The sequence below is a fragment of the Halictus rubicundus genome, chromosome 8, assembly GCF_050948215.1.
Source record: "Halictus rubicundus isolate RS-2024b chromosome 8, iyHalRubi1_principal, whole genome shotgun sequence".
Classification (NCBI taxonomy): domain Eukaryota; kingdom Metazoa; phylum Arthropoda; class Insecta; order Hymenoptera; family Halictidae; genus Halictus; species Halictus rubicundus.
Genome location: NC_135156.1, coordinates 10,836,088 through 10,850,221, shown reverse-complemented (window position 1 = coordinate 10,850,221; position 14,134 = coordinate 10,836,088). Strand labels below are relative to the sequence as shown.

General features: G+C 43.2%; 1 protein-coding gene across 1 annotated transcript in view; it reads right to left on the bottom strand.

Annotated features, from left to right (window-relative positions):
• LOC143356587 (uncharacterized) overlaps window positions 1-6,299 on the bottom strand; it is a 65,990-nt gene extending 59,691 nt beyond the window's left edge. Inside the window, exon 1 of the mRNA XM_076792411.1 lies at window positions 6,163-6,299. The gene's annotated coding sequence lies outside the window, so the exon portion shown is untranslated. The remainder of the gene's footprint in view (window positions 1-6,162) is intronic.
• Window positions 6,300-14,134: the final 7,835 nt, after the last annotated feature.

The window sequence follows — 14,134 nt, the reverse complement described above, 5'->3', positions numbered from 1 at the left end:
CATTTTAATTGGTGTGTCCCTTTCACCGTAGCTGAAAACAGGCGGGCGGGTTAATCGAAAATTTTTCTCACATTCCCGACGAGTTTCTTCGACGATGCGCGGGGGACAGCTTCGAAAAAAAGAGTGTCATGGCCGCGAGGGCCCTACGTGCGCAAACTTTCGTGCACTTTCGTCGTTAAAACGCAAAAACGTGAGATGAATCTGCGGGCTCGCCGCGATCGAGATCGACAAACGTTGTTGAATCGGATATTCCGATTGTGCACCCGCGACAGAAAGTGTTGCACCATTGGCACCATTTATCCTTGCATATGTCTGCATACGTAGAAGGTACAAATGTTGTGCGCGTCGCATAAGCAATCTCACAATCGCCTATTGATGCGCTTGCATCTGCTCGACGGATCGCGGCGCTGAGAAACTTCCAATGCCCCTTCGTTTACTCTCACAATTTCCTCGTTACGCAATTCACGAGATCTCCGACGCATAATTTCGCTGCGATTACTTTCTTGAGGGGCGAATGCACCGCGGAAGTTTACGCGGATTGACGCTTTTGTGGAACTTCCGTTTCAATTAAATTGATTATTTTCGGTTGGTTAGGTTTTAACACGCTGTTTGACGAGTATATTGGTCGTTAAAAAAAAATTGGAATATCCATCGTTGTGCAAATTAAAGTTTTGGTATAATATGATTAATTTAACGTATGTACAAGCCAATACTAATTTGAGAAACAAGAATAATGGAGTATTTGGGAGCGTGCCTAAACAATTAGTGTATACTATAAAGTACTTGGAAAAATAGACAAAAAGATAAATATATAATAGTATTCTCCATTACCGCTTTACTGATATTAAACTATTCTCTACAAACCGAGTAAATGCAACTACGATAACGAGGCTATCGAATAGTGTTTTCATCGGTATAAATAACTAGCACTCGCTGGGAAAATGTGCATTTGACTCGATCATTAGCACGGTATTTACCCGTGGACACCGATTAAACGTTCCGTTTTAACAATAACACTACGATGCAGTGAAAGTGACTATTTCACATTACAAGACATCGCATCATTTTATGAAAATAACAAGACTAACCAGATTTTTCACGATTTTTATTCCGATATACACTCAATCAAATAATGCATTTTTACGAGAAATTAGTTTACTACAGGATGTGTAAACAAAACGTTGAGAAAATTACATTTGGCAGGATTGCAAGCACAATTTTGAATTGCATTTGGCAGGATTGCAAGCAAAATTAGTAAATACTGATGTTACAGTTTCTTTGTTGAGCAGTGTCCGGGCCTGAAAATTTGAAAAATACTTTTTTGTAGATCTACATTCTTTTTTGTAACAGTGCCAGGAGTTGTAAACGGCTAAAAATAGTAAAAATCGCAGATCTTTATCGACCGTAACAAATCCAAATATTTTGAAAAATTTCGGTGCCTGTTGCTTGTTTGCGCGTCAGCATATACCAGAAAACGTGTTGTTTCAATTACCTTTAAAGATGCAGCTAAAAAAGTTGTGAAAAGCAACCTTCTTTTTTACGTCAGCAAGTAAATCTTTTTAACATCTTTAAAAAAAATATTCAAATAATTTAAACCAATTTGAACGAAGTCATTCATCTTAAAAAGATGAAAAATTTCAGGCCCGTCCCAGCGTTAACACTAGATCTACCGAGCAATAAATGCGACTGACGTATATTGCTTTGTAACAGTGACAAGACTGTGCCCATTCAGACTTCATACAACTTCTATTGTAATATGTGCTTCAAATGAAGAGGTTCATTAAAAAATTTCCGATGAAAACATTTTTACAATTTCAGTAATTGTAAATGAAAAAGTTAGGAACCAGTTGTTTTGACTGGTCCGGTAGTTCTAGCGTTAACGTCGCCTTCCGCTGCGAGTGTCGTCAACGGTGGCAAGGGACTGAGACGTCCGTTTCGTTGCGTGAACATGTTATAGGAAGCGAGATCGACGTATAAACTCGAAGAGCCGCACCGACGGGGTTATAAAACAGGATCGACAAGCGGCTGGGATCGGCGCTCATAATATTGTCATAAGATCTACACCTGCATGGCTGGTAGCTGCAGCAGCAGCAGCAGCACCAGCAGTAGCGGCTCTTTAGGCGTCCCAGAGAAGAACGAATCAAAGTGTACCAGGCGCGCGACGAACGATCGCAATCTACTTTGATCTCGATCCGCTTCTCTATGTCCCCGACGCGACCTGAACGCGGATCCTGACCTCCATTAACCTGGTATCTGTGACCTCGAGATCCGAACTTGTCCGGGGAGCACACTATCCTAATCGAACCGGACTATCGAAATGTTCCAACGAGATAAGGAAACAGAGATTCAAGCACCGGGGAAAATTGAAACAAAAAATCATCCTGCGGGTGGCTTACCATAATGTTTAGGGTTCGAATGTACCTAGACACAATGATAACACGCCACGGAGATTGTTTATATTAGGTCGTCCGATAAGTTCGTGCCGATATGTTTATATTATTCATCGTTGAATAGTATTTTAATGAGAAACCGCAGAAATTTTATAGTGACGGTATGATGTCTTTGCCGAAAAGGTCAGAAGAGGTTGTGGAATAAAAGTGTGATTACATATTTCATTTTCAGAATTTAAATGGTACAAGAGTAAACGGCACGAACTTATGGGACGACCTAATATATTAAAAATTATTGTAAATACTCATACAGTAGTTTTGTTGAGAAACAAGGAAAATTCAATAAGTTTGTTTATACGTAAGATTATGATTCTTTGCGACAGAGCCACTTGAACTGAAACGTATAATTTTTTATCTGAATTGTTCAGCTTCTTTTATTCTAGAGATCTAATGATTAAATTCAAGTGATATTGACTTACTTTCTATATTTGAGAAATTTAACTGTGAAAAGAAAGAATTACAGAAACTCCAATGACGTTCACCTCCGTTTGAATAACTTTTCGCTCAGCTGTCATTATTAATACAAGCTTCATTTTACTTCGTTGCAGTATCGGAGTTTCTTGACCGTAAATGCGCGCGTCCAGCAGCTGGCTTAGATACAACAAAATAAATGATGCCCTCCTTGACGAATACAAATTGGCGGCTCGAGCAATTAAAAAGGCAAACAAGCGGTCGGACACAAGAAAGAAACTGTTGTAGCAATTTCACGATAAACTCCCGACCTTAATACCGAACGTGTACACGAAATAATTACTTTCTTCCTCGATACCGGCCGGAGAATTGATAGTTCTCGAAACGGAAACGTTTCGGGGCATCGCCGGCTGAATGCAGGCTCACGTTCGGCCCGTGTAATTTCAATATCGATATCTTTCTGACCGGGTGCGCGCTCTACAAAAACCGATTAACGGGCACACGAAATGTTGCGCTTTCGTTTCTTCGCAAAACCCGGTCTCCGGTTCGTTCGAGTCGCATGGAAACAGTTACTGTTATCGATTTCGGTTCCTCCGAACAAACAGTTTTATTTTCTCGAACTTTTACGGAAGAGACCCCAAATTTCCAATTACAATCGGCTACAGGTTCCTGTGTCAAAAGTGAGTGTTTCGCATTACTATCCAAGTTGTTAGCCATTTTTTAAAGAATATATACCCAAAGAAATAAATTTGTCGAATAATACTGGAACCCGTCATTTTGACGTAAACCTTGTTAAAAGCGAGCATGCACTTTTGCAATAAAATAATTACTCGATCGTATTTTTCGGGTCTCTTTCGTGCCGGGCATCGAAGTCGCTCGTAAAACCCGATAATCGGTTCCGGAAATGTGCCTGTTCCCGTTGGGCCTAAAACGACGAGGCTGGGTGCATCGGAACGATGAAACGAGAAAGGAAGCGGAAATATTTTCTCCGTGGGCTGGACATTAATCCGACACCCAACGTATACTGCCTCTCTGACTCTCTTTTCCCCCCCTGTTTCTTCTAATGGTCGAAGACATTAAGTTCCTAACTTTTTACAGTATTATCTATCCCCACCCCGCCGGTTTATCGTCGTTCACTATCTTTCTCGGCGAGGACTCATCCTCAAAGCATACAGTACCAACGAGTACGTTCCCAGAGGTTCTCATGCCTTTTTCTCTCTCTCTCTCTCTCTCTCTCTCTCTCTCTCTCTCTCTCTCTCTCTCTCTCTCTCTCTCTCTCTCTCTCTCTCTCTCTCTCTCTTTCTCTTTTGGGTCGCAGTGCTTCGCAGGCCACGAAGAAATTTCGCAGGTCTCTTTGTCTCGGAAGACGCAACGCTACCCCCTCCCCCCATAACGGTATCCCATAGCCGTTAATAATGTTCGAGCCTTTATGCGGGCTGAGAAACGAAAGGGCACCGAAATCGCACGAAATCTCCTAATTAGTAACCGAGGCCTCCGGGGACAAGTCAAGTTTATTGTCCAAGCGGTTCTCAAACCCTTCAACAGATTATCCACGGGACGAATGGGTATAACGATAACGCCACGAAGTTAGAGACCTTTTCGATGCACTCGTGACAACAATAGATGGATGAATTAATCCGAAATTGTGAGAACATTACAGTAACTTGAGGATCTATTATTTTTGGGGTCATTAAATACACTTTCACTGGACTCCTGTTTCTCATAATCGACCTGGACGATTTTTATTTTGCACGAAGATCTGCGCTCGAGTTATAACTTTCAACAACGTCGCACGTATGATTAATTTGAGTTTGTACGTGAAACACGAAATTATAGAACCTCCCCAGAAAGATGGCAAAAGGTCATAAAACAAAATGGTCACGACGAATAAAACTTCCAAATAGTGAAAGATCGTCTTTCATTTTCTTTTGGAAAAAACGAAATTTCCGAATAAAACAGTAGAGAAATGCACGGGTCTCGCAGTCCCGTGTACACCGGAGAATTAAACATTTCTGGAACGCTATCGTTCTGTGGTAGACACGAAGCTCTCGAGCTGTTAAAAGGACGTTTCGTTATCAGCCGGAGCGGTGGGCACACGGGCGTGATGTATCTCGCGTGAATGGGCAGCGGCTGCAAACGCGAATAATTACGCAAAGAATCGCGATATCAACAGCGCGGCTGCTCTCTGCTTCCGCCGCACGCATCATTTGTTTACAAACAGCCGCCGCCGGCCCGTGCGCGACAGAGAATCGCCATTAATCAATCGAACGGTCACGTAACTGTCTCAATCGCCGCGGCCATCGATTTATCGCCCGTAACAATAACCCCAATCCACTGTCCGACGTTAGAACCGCGGAAGTGCTGCTGACAAAACAGATCAACCCCTTTCACGACCGTTCGAACGGTGATAAATAGGAACGGCACACGCGAGTTTCGCATATTAACCCCCGAATCGCATGTTTCACTAATTGCTCGGGAGCAACGAAACATATCGATTTTTATGCGTACAATTATCTGCCAGTAGGCTGAACCATAAAACTACTACGTAAAATGTGCAAAGTGAATTGATAAATTCGTTTAGATGAAAATTTTGTAACAAAATAATTTAAGAGAAAGATAGATCTCGTGTTTAAAATTCCTGTTGATAAATAGTTAGCAAGAACTGGTTCAAGAGACTTCGTCCGACGTGAATTAAATTCGATCGAACGAGAGCCGATCGGCAACCAGTAGGTGCGTTGTCCTAAATGTTCCACTTCAAAACTTTCCGTTTACATTACGGTTACAAGAGCATTCTGTTTTTACATTAGGCTGTCGTCTGACGAGAAGGCATACCGTCCCCGTGTACATGTTCCAAACAAGCATTCAGTTCATTAATTTGTTGATCGATTATTTTCAACGATAGACTCGCTTGTACTTTTTTGTCGCGATTAAAACAGACATCTTCCCGTGACGATAAGCTGCCGGCATATTACGCGGCCATTACCGGTGATCGATGCGGCGGTCAATGTGCTAACTATATATAGCACATCGTATGGATCGCAACTCTATATATACAAACATTCCAAATTCTAATTTCTGGAAATTCTGATTTCCACCTTTTTCCCCAAAATGAGATCATTCGTTCAGAGAGAACGATAGAACGCCTTTTCTCAGAAAATTGAATTCGAAACAGTAGACAGGGTGTAGTGGTGGGGCGAATTAGGTGAACCGTTTGGCCCGACGGTTTCCCATCAACCTAACCGAGCAGTATCCGAATGGTACACCTAACCGCTCGCGTATACCACAACAAACGGAGACTCACCATTCGAATTCGTGTCGCAGACGGCGGGCCCCCGGCGCTATTTATTTAGCGTGACTATTCCCTTTCCTCGGCTACGTTTCGGACTTCCGGTTCGTCCTGGTGCAACGAACAAAACCAGCTTCCGTCGATAATAGTCCTGCACGCGAGTTCCCAAACGACTTCCTCGCGGCACGGCCGATCAGCTGTGCTCGGGCAGAGGGTGTAAATAAGAAACCAACAATCACTCGGTCACGCGGATAAAAACAAAGCCGACGAAATATCGAAGAATACGACGAACGATCACTCTCACAAAGCACAAGACGCGGACAAGCATCGAGCTATACTCGATCGAAGAAAAGAGAATAGCGTCGGCACGTGTGCGCGAAAAGTCCGGTTGCAAGTCTATTGGCCGATTCGGTTGGAAGATCGAGCGATCGGTTCACGGTTCTCCGACAGGCTGGAACATTGTGCGTCACCCTCAGGTTTCGATCCGAGCGGGTCGCAGAACGATTTCGCCTTCGAAAACGTGGCTCGCACCTGTTCCATCGATAGATCGCGCCGTCCCGGCAGACGTGTCTCTCCTCTCCTCGCTGACAATTCCGCTCGGACACTTTCACGAGCTCTTTTTTCTCTCCTTCTCCGGTGCTCCCGTCGACATGCGTGCCACGTTCGAATCCCTTCTTTTCGTTCCAGCCGGCTGGCCAGAACCGAGTCCTCGGTCCGGGGCACTTTTCGAAAATTCAACCCGACCGCTAGAACCGTGGGACCCTCTTCTTGTTCTCGCACTTTCGTTCGCGGCTCGATTACCGATCACGGGTTACGCGCCAACTTCGCGGTCCGATCTGTTCGGCTTTTGCAGCGTAGCTCGGCTGTCCCGCCGAGTTTCGGAAGTTTTCGGCGCCGTCCGAAACTATCCGGCGGATCCCCGGTGGTTTACAGGTTTGTTTGTTTATCCGGTTTGACGCACTCGCCGGCGATCATGATCCACGTTCGAGAAACCAGTTTCGATTCCACCGATGACGACACGGACGAACGAATGCACTCTCTGTCCGAAAAATGCGGCTCGCGTCTGCGCAGAGCCCACCTTCCGTTCACTGCAGGCGTCGAGTGGCGACTGTCGTTTCTTCCGAGAGTCGGCTGTACCCTGGCCTGTCCCTTCCCCCTCCCCAACAACTATACCGAGACCCGACTACACCACGGATTTATGCTATTACCGCACCGTTTCCACCCCCTATGCTACAATGCGCCTCCGCCTATGGCTACTGCTTCTTCCCGGTGGCCTCTTCTTTTCAATCCACGATCTACGGCATAGTTTGCTCCCTTCGACCACCCGAGACCCTTGCGTTTCAAGTTCGAGAAGAAAAAGACGGGTTCGGCGTGATCTGATACGGGAAAGTTGCCAATATCGTGTCGGTTCAAGAATTTTGGCTCCTTCCGGTGGTTGTTCAACACTCTTTCAACACTGTGTCCAGAATGAAGGGGACTGCATGATTTTTCATTAATTCGATCTTTAACACTGTTCCTACCGCGACCGGTCGAATGACCGTTTTTAAAATTTCGATTAGAATTTCCTATATACAGCGTAATTGAATCGCCTTTAAACTTCACGACTTTTTCAATATTCACTTGTTTTTTTATTGTTTATTTTCTGAGAAAGATTTGTAGTCTGTCTTAGCTACCACGGCCGGTCATTTGACCGGTAGAACGATTTATATCTTTTTGTAATGGTACTCTTTCAAAGACTCAATTCCGAAACTATGAAGTCGTTAGAAACGAAAGGTAATGCAGTTGTGGCATGGTTTTAGCTAAAAAGTGCCCTCTAGAGACTGCTTTACGGCACTTCAAAGTGTTTACAGTTCTCGCTGGCCTGTCGGCCTCGCGGTGTTTATTTGCATGATTGGTATCCGAAGCGGTCCAGAACCTCGGATTTTCTTACACCGTCTTATCTACTATGACTGTAAAATAAATAAAATCATAGCCGAAGGGGATAGCCTAGACGTCTTCTCACGAATTCAAATCAGTAAAGTCTTGTGACCCGAACAGACAACATCAAAACGTGAAAGTTGCAAGGAGCATATTCGGCAGTCTTTTACTATTTTGTATTTTTATTCTATTATTATTCTACTTTTATTTTATATTGTATTACGTGTTATAAGTGTCATTTTCAAAAAAGTGAACAAACCGAGCAAAGTGAACAATACTGCGTAGTAAGTTTCACATTTTATCTTTTGTTCATTTTTTTATCCATCTTGATTCACATTTTTACATTTTAGTTTTTATTTTATCCCTTGAATATTCATTCCCAGAATGTCAAGACGTTCGAAGAGTGTAAATTTATTATTAGAGAAAGTAAATAATATTGATGAAGAGTGTTCCGAAGATGATCAGGAAATTTTTGATATTGAAAATGACAATGCGGAAAATTATGATCTATTTGAGACCGACTCGAACACCGATGAGGACGACGAGAATGTTTCAAACGTGCGTAGAGGACGAAAGAGAAGGAGATAGTTAGTTATTTCCGATAGTGAGAATGACGAAGAGGTAATCGAAACTGCTGTAGACGGAACTGTTTGGCAAGAAGTAAAAGAAGGGTCTAATCCTGGAAGAGCACCTATTCATAATATTTTTAGGGGAACATCAGGCCCAACAGAGTATAGTAAACGAAATATTATGAAAGGTAAAGTTATGACGGCATATTCTCTGATTATTGATTGGCTATTATCTTCATTCTATATTAAAAAATATAAGTTGTGCTAAAGACCGGTCATTTGACCGGTCGCGATGGAATAGGAATACGTGAAGTGTCGGCAGGAATAATGTTAATTTAATTACGGAAATTTTTGTCATGTGTTAACTCTCATGTCGATTATTATTTCGATCGTGGGGAATGATCTACTGGCTGAGCGTCAAGCTCCAAAAGAAAAACAAAGGATTATCCGTTCCCCTATAGTGTTTACATACACGTGTAGTAATGCGGAATAATAATAATAATAACAGTAGTAGTAGTAGTAATAATAATAAAGTTCTTTGCGTTTTATTGCTTCGTAAAACATTTCTGATATTACTCAATTATGCGCACATGTTAGAAAAATACTGTTCGAAGATTGGCAATCACTTTAAAGCGTTCTGATGTGCTGAAACCGGTTCAGACGTGATTTTAGGGACCGGGTCAGATAGATATATTGGTAAAAAATAGGTTAAAAGGCCAAACGCGGCGTGGAACACGGTTTCTCGAAGATGATATTAACGGATGCATTTATGGTCGGATATATCCTCTTAAATCGACGTTATTTTTACAGTTAACGTATTATTTTCTCCTATTAAAACTGCCATTAGTCGGAAATGCGTCCAAACTTTCGACGTACATTAAACAATTAATGACTATGCCGTTAAATAACCTACTTATTCAAATTAGCCAAAAAAAAAACCGTATATAATTAAATACGTAATATTCTTTATCTACATAATTTATGAAACGACAACTAAGACTTTGCAAGCGCATAAACAAATATTTCACAAAATTTACGTGTACGAGACGTAAACATTAATACTAACAATTTTCTAACGATTTAATACTCTCGTTCTTCTTAAAAATCACCGAAAGAATTATTTAAATCTCTCTTAAAAACCGCGTAAAAAAATCTGTCTAATGTTTTAGCTCCTGCATAATCAAAATTTCGAGAAGAAGCTATGCAAAAATTTACCAGTGTCCTCTTAACCCTTAACGTTCCGGAAATATTTCAAGTATACTTCCCACCAGGTCCTAGCTATTTTTCATACGAAGAGAAACTGTGGACTCAACATTTTTGTATTAAGTATAGAAAGGAAAATATTTATATTTTATTTTTGTCGCCATATGCGCGGCATTGGACCCAGTAAGTAAAAGTGCTATGCCGCTTATACGGCGACATTGGTCCGTTAAGGGTTAATAGTTCACTCGAAGATTTCATGTATTTTCTCTGAGCGCAATATTATCAACAAGAACATTGAATGAAAACTTCATTCGTTATTATCAGGTGTACTCGCCTTGCAGTAAAAGTTAAACTGCCGCATAGTCGAACTCGGTAAACAGAATCGCATACTACAATTTCATTCCTCGCTCCAAGTTTCTCCATCAAACCGCTCATTTGCATAAACATGTTAACACGCGTTCGTGAACGGTAGCCGAAAGTGTGACAAACGTTCCCAGCGTCGGCGAACAAGATCTCCTGAAGCCTGATGCCGAGGAGCAGTTTATGATCAATTCTACCAGTTTTATAAGATAAGTTGCTACCACGCGTTTTATAAGAACATTTATCGAATTGCAACGAACGAGGTTGCAACGATCGAGGTCCAATCGTATATTTATTCTCTTATACTTTGCCGAGCTATCCTCGAGTCAAACGCTGTCCCAAGAATTTGACTTCCGGATCGCAAAATTGATCGAAACATTGATCGAGTTGCTGGTACGCAACGAACGAGGTTGCAACGATCGAGGTCCTACCGTATATTTATTCTCCTATACTGTGCCGAGCTATGCTCGAGTCAAACGCTGTCCCAAGAATTTGACTTTCGGATCGCAAAATTGATCGAAACATTGAAACATTGATCGAGTTGCTGGTACGCAACGAACGAGGTTGCAACGAGCGAGGTCTTACCGTATATTTATTCTCTTATACTGTGCCGAGCTATGCTCGAGTCAAACGCTGTCCCAAGAATTTGACTTTCGGATCGCAAAATTGATCGAAACATTGAAACATTGATCGAGTTGCTGGTACGCAACGAACGAGGCTGCAACGATCGAGGTCCTACCGTATATTTATTCTCCTATACTGTGCCGAGCTATGCTCGAGTCAAACGCTGTCCCAAGAATTTGACTTCCGGATCGCAAAATTGATCGAAACATTGAAACATTGATCGAGTTGCTGGTACGCAACGAACGAGGCTGCAACGATCGAGGTCCTACCGTATATTTATTCTCCTATACTGTGCCGAGCTATGCTCGGGTCAAACGCTGTCCCAAGAATTTGACTTTCGGATCGCAAAGTTTGCAAAAATTAACCACCGCTGTATATGAATTTTGTGAAGCGATTTTTGCGATGCTGGCCCACCGCGCGGCCGTAGTGAGCAATTTTGCAGGGGGGTAGCATCCCTCGGTTGGCACCGAATGTGCCTGGGAGGGCACGATCTGGACATCCGCGGGCTCCGTTCAAGTATCTCGCTCGCAGCATCAGGTCCGCCCCCTCGGCATACTAATACCTACACAGAGTCGCGTGCCCGTGCGAAAACCGGCGCGGCCTGGGTACGTGTGCACGCACGTGCGTGCCGTGCCGTGCCGCACGATATCCCTAGCCCCTGCGGAATAAATCAAGTGAAGAAAACCTGCCGGAAGGTATTAACGTTGGGGTCGGGCTCACCCCGCGTGTTGTGTCCCTTCGCCATCGCATCGGAGAGGGTTAAGCTGCACCCCCGCCGCCCTTGTCACGCGTCCCTGGAACGCCGTGTACTCCCAAAGGATCTCCTCGTCTGGATTTACTCGACCGACGAGAGATCCTGGGCCTCGAACACGATCGAACCCGAACCGGATAGAACGAGAGAGAGACAACGACCACCGGACACCGTCGAGTCGGGAGAGCGAGGGAGCAACCAACACACAGAGAGAATCCGGAGTGGGAGATGTTAGACAGGGCCAAGAGTGAGGGAATCCCTTATCAGAGGTCGCGCATGACGAGACAAGCTAATTGTGTTATCAGTGCGCAACGGACGCTGTCCCCAGCCCGTCGTCTATCGTTGCTTCATCATCCTAGGACACCGACGCGACGCCCTTTCCGATCCGCAAAGCGTGAGTGTTTGTTTTGTAAACTGTGCTAACATGTGCCACGATCGCATGCTGTCGGCCGTGACGAAAATTCCTGCCTCGACCAGGACCACCACGATTTCAGGATTTTTCGGAGCACTTCGGCGCAACCCTATGTGCTAGGACACGTGGTGATTTTAGCAGAGTGGGACGGTTGCAGGGAACTGGAAATTTGCAATGAGAAGTGCCGATGCTAGTAATTGAGAAAGTTATGGACCGCTTTAATGGGTTCTATTTAAAATATGGACCGTGGAATATTTTCAGCCCATAGCCCCGGTCTTCGTTTAAAGTAAGGTTAACGATATTCGTGGTCACTTCTGTGACCACTTAGATTACGTTACTTTAGATATTTTGACTTATTAAAATTATTACAGGAAGAAACAGTACCTTGCAAACTAAGCAGACAAATTTTATCTTGCATATAGATTATGGCATAATAAAGTGTACAAATAATTCCTTGAATTCAGAAGAAAATGAAGCATTGTTGGTAGGTGACACGAATGGCGAGTTAACTCGTCGTACCCAGTTGACAGGTTGAAATCGTTGATATGAAAAACTGTTCAACCGAACCTTTTTTAACGTTATAAACTACTGCTGCCAAATATATGCTTTAGAAGACCGGTATTACATATGTAATTTCTCATTTACCGGCACAAACTCCCACCGCTAAATTTGCTGGTTACCAGGCTTACGCGGGAACGCATACTTATTAAACATTTCCGAGCACATTATAAACAAAGTCCGGTCCATTATCATCCCCCGCGATCCATATGCATGCGGGTCCTGTTTATTTTGTAAACTTCGCCGCGGAAACCGGCAATATTCCTGTCCGCATCACCGGGGAAAATTTCGTCTGGTTCTAAAGAACGGGCCGAACGATATTGCCCGAACGTCTTCCACGATATTACAATCCATAATCCATGGTTTAATATTTCCTAAAAGAACTGTGGCGTATAGTGCCCGGCCATTACCATAATCACTGTTATAAAAGTTACGGAGCAGTCAACTTCCTTCCTATATTTCTCGTGCATTATTACGAGCATGGCGTCAATTTAAGCACCGCTCCTCACCTGTGTATCCACCACGGTCGGACGAAAGAACGCTAAAAGCATCGAGGAAATTAAGTTGGCCCGACGGAAAAATCGAAATTATCACGTGGCGATCTTTTGCGTACGCTATCATCCGCCGGTGCACCTATGGCTGTAACGCAGACGGGTCCATTTATTATTCTATTAAATTCGTAGTTTCCCATCGGAGGCCCACCCCTGCCCGGGGCTATCTCTCACTCATGACTTAATGCGATATTCATAACGCGGAGGAAAGGGAACTAACTTGGGGTCCCGGGTACCGTATGCTACGTTGTAATTAAGTCGGGCACCGTTAGATCTCCCCGCAGTTTTTACTCTTTGTATTATCCGCTGCTACACATCATTATCCTTGCACTTTTCACTGTGTCAGTTGACCCTGTGTTGCCGGCGATTGGGGTTGACGCGACAGTTGTGACTGCAGGAATTCATCCCCCGAGTCGATGAATCAGCAAAATAAAAATTCCAACGTAGCTCAACCCTTGACAATATACACTAACTTTCGCGCAGTGGTGGTAGCGTACGATATTTGAAATTATCAAGTTTCCTAACTTCCTTAGATCATTTGATCGCGATGGACGATACATTATTTTTGACGGAAAGACAACTTATCTGGCCAACTTAGGCGTTCCGCGTACAAAGGCGGCATATAGGTATGTGGAGTAATACTTAAATTAATAATCGCGAATTCCCCGCGGTAATTACGGGTTGCACGCTCCAGTCAAACAGGTAATTGCACACGCGTGCATACGTTCTCCCGCACGAATGGCCAGGACAAACGATTCTGTCGTTTCTAAACAACGTCGCTTCTAAAATTCCATAACTTGATCGGAATAGTTCATTCTTCGTGCTAGTCCAAATCTTGCATAATAATCTTTCCGTAGAATCAAAAAAGTACAACACATATTTATGCTTGCAGTTTGTACACTCGTTTGAAACTGATAGAGATTGATCGAATGCAAGAAATTCTTGCAGAAATCAGAATGTACTATGCAGAAATACATTCTAGAAATACTTTCTAGAAATACTTCGTGGAGTAATGGTTTGTAATAATAATAATAAATGAATT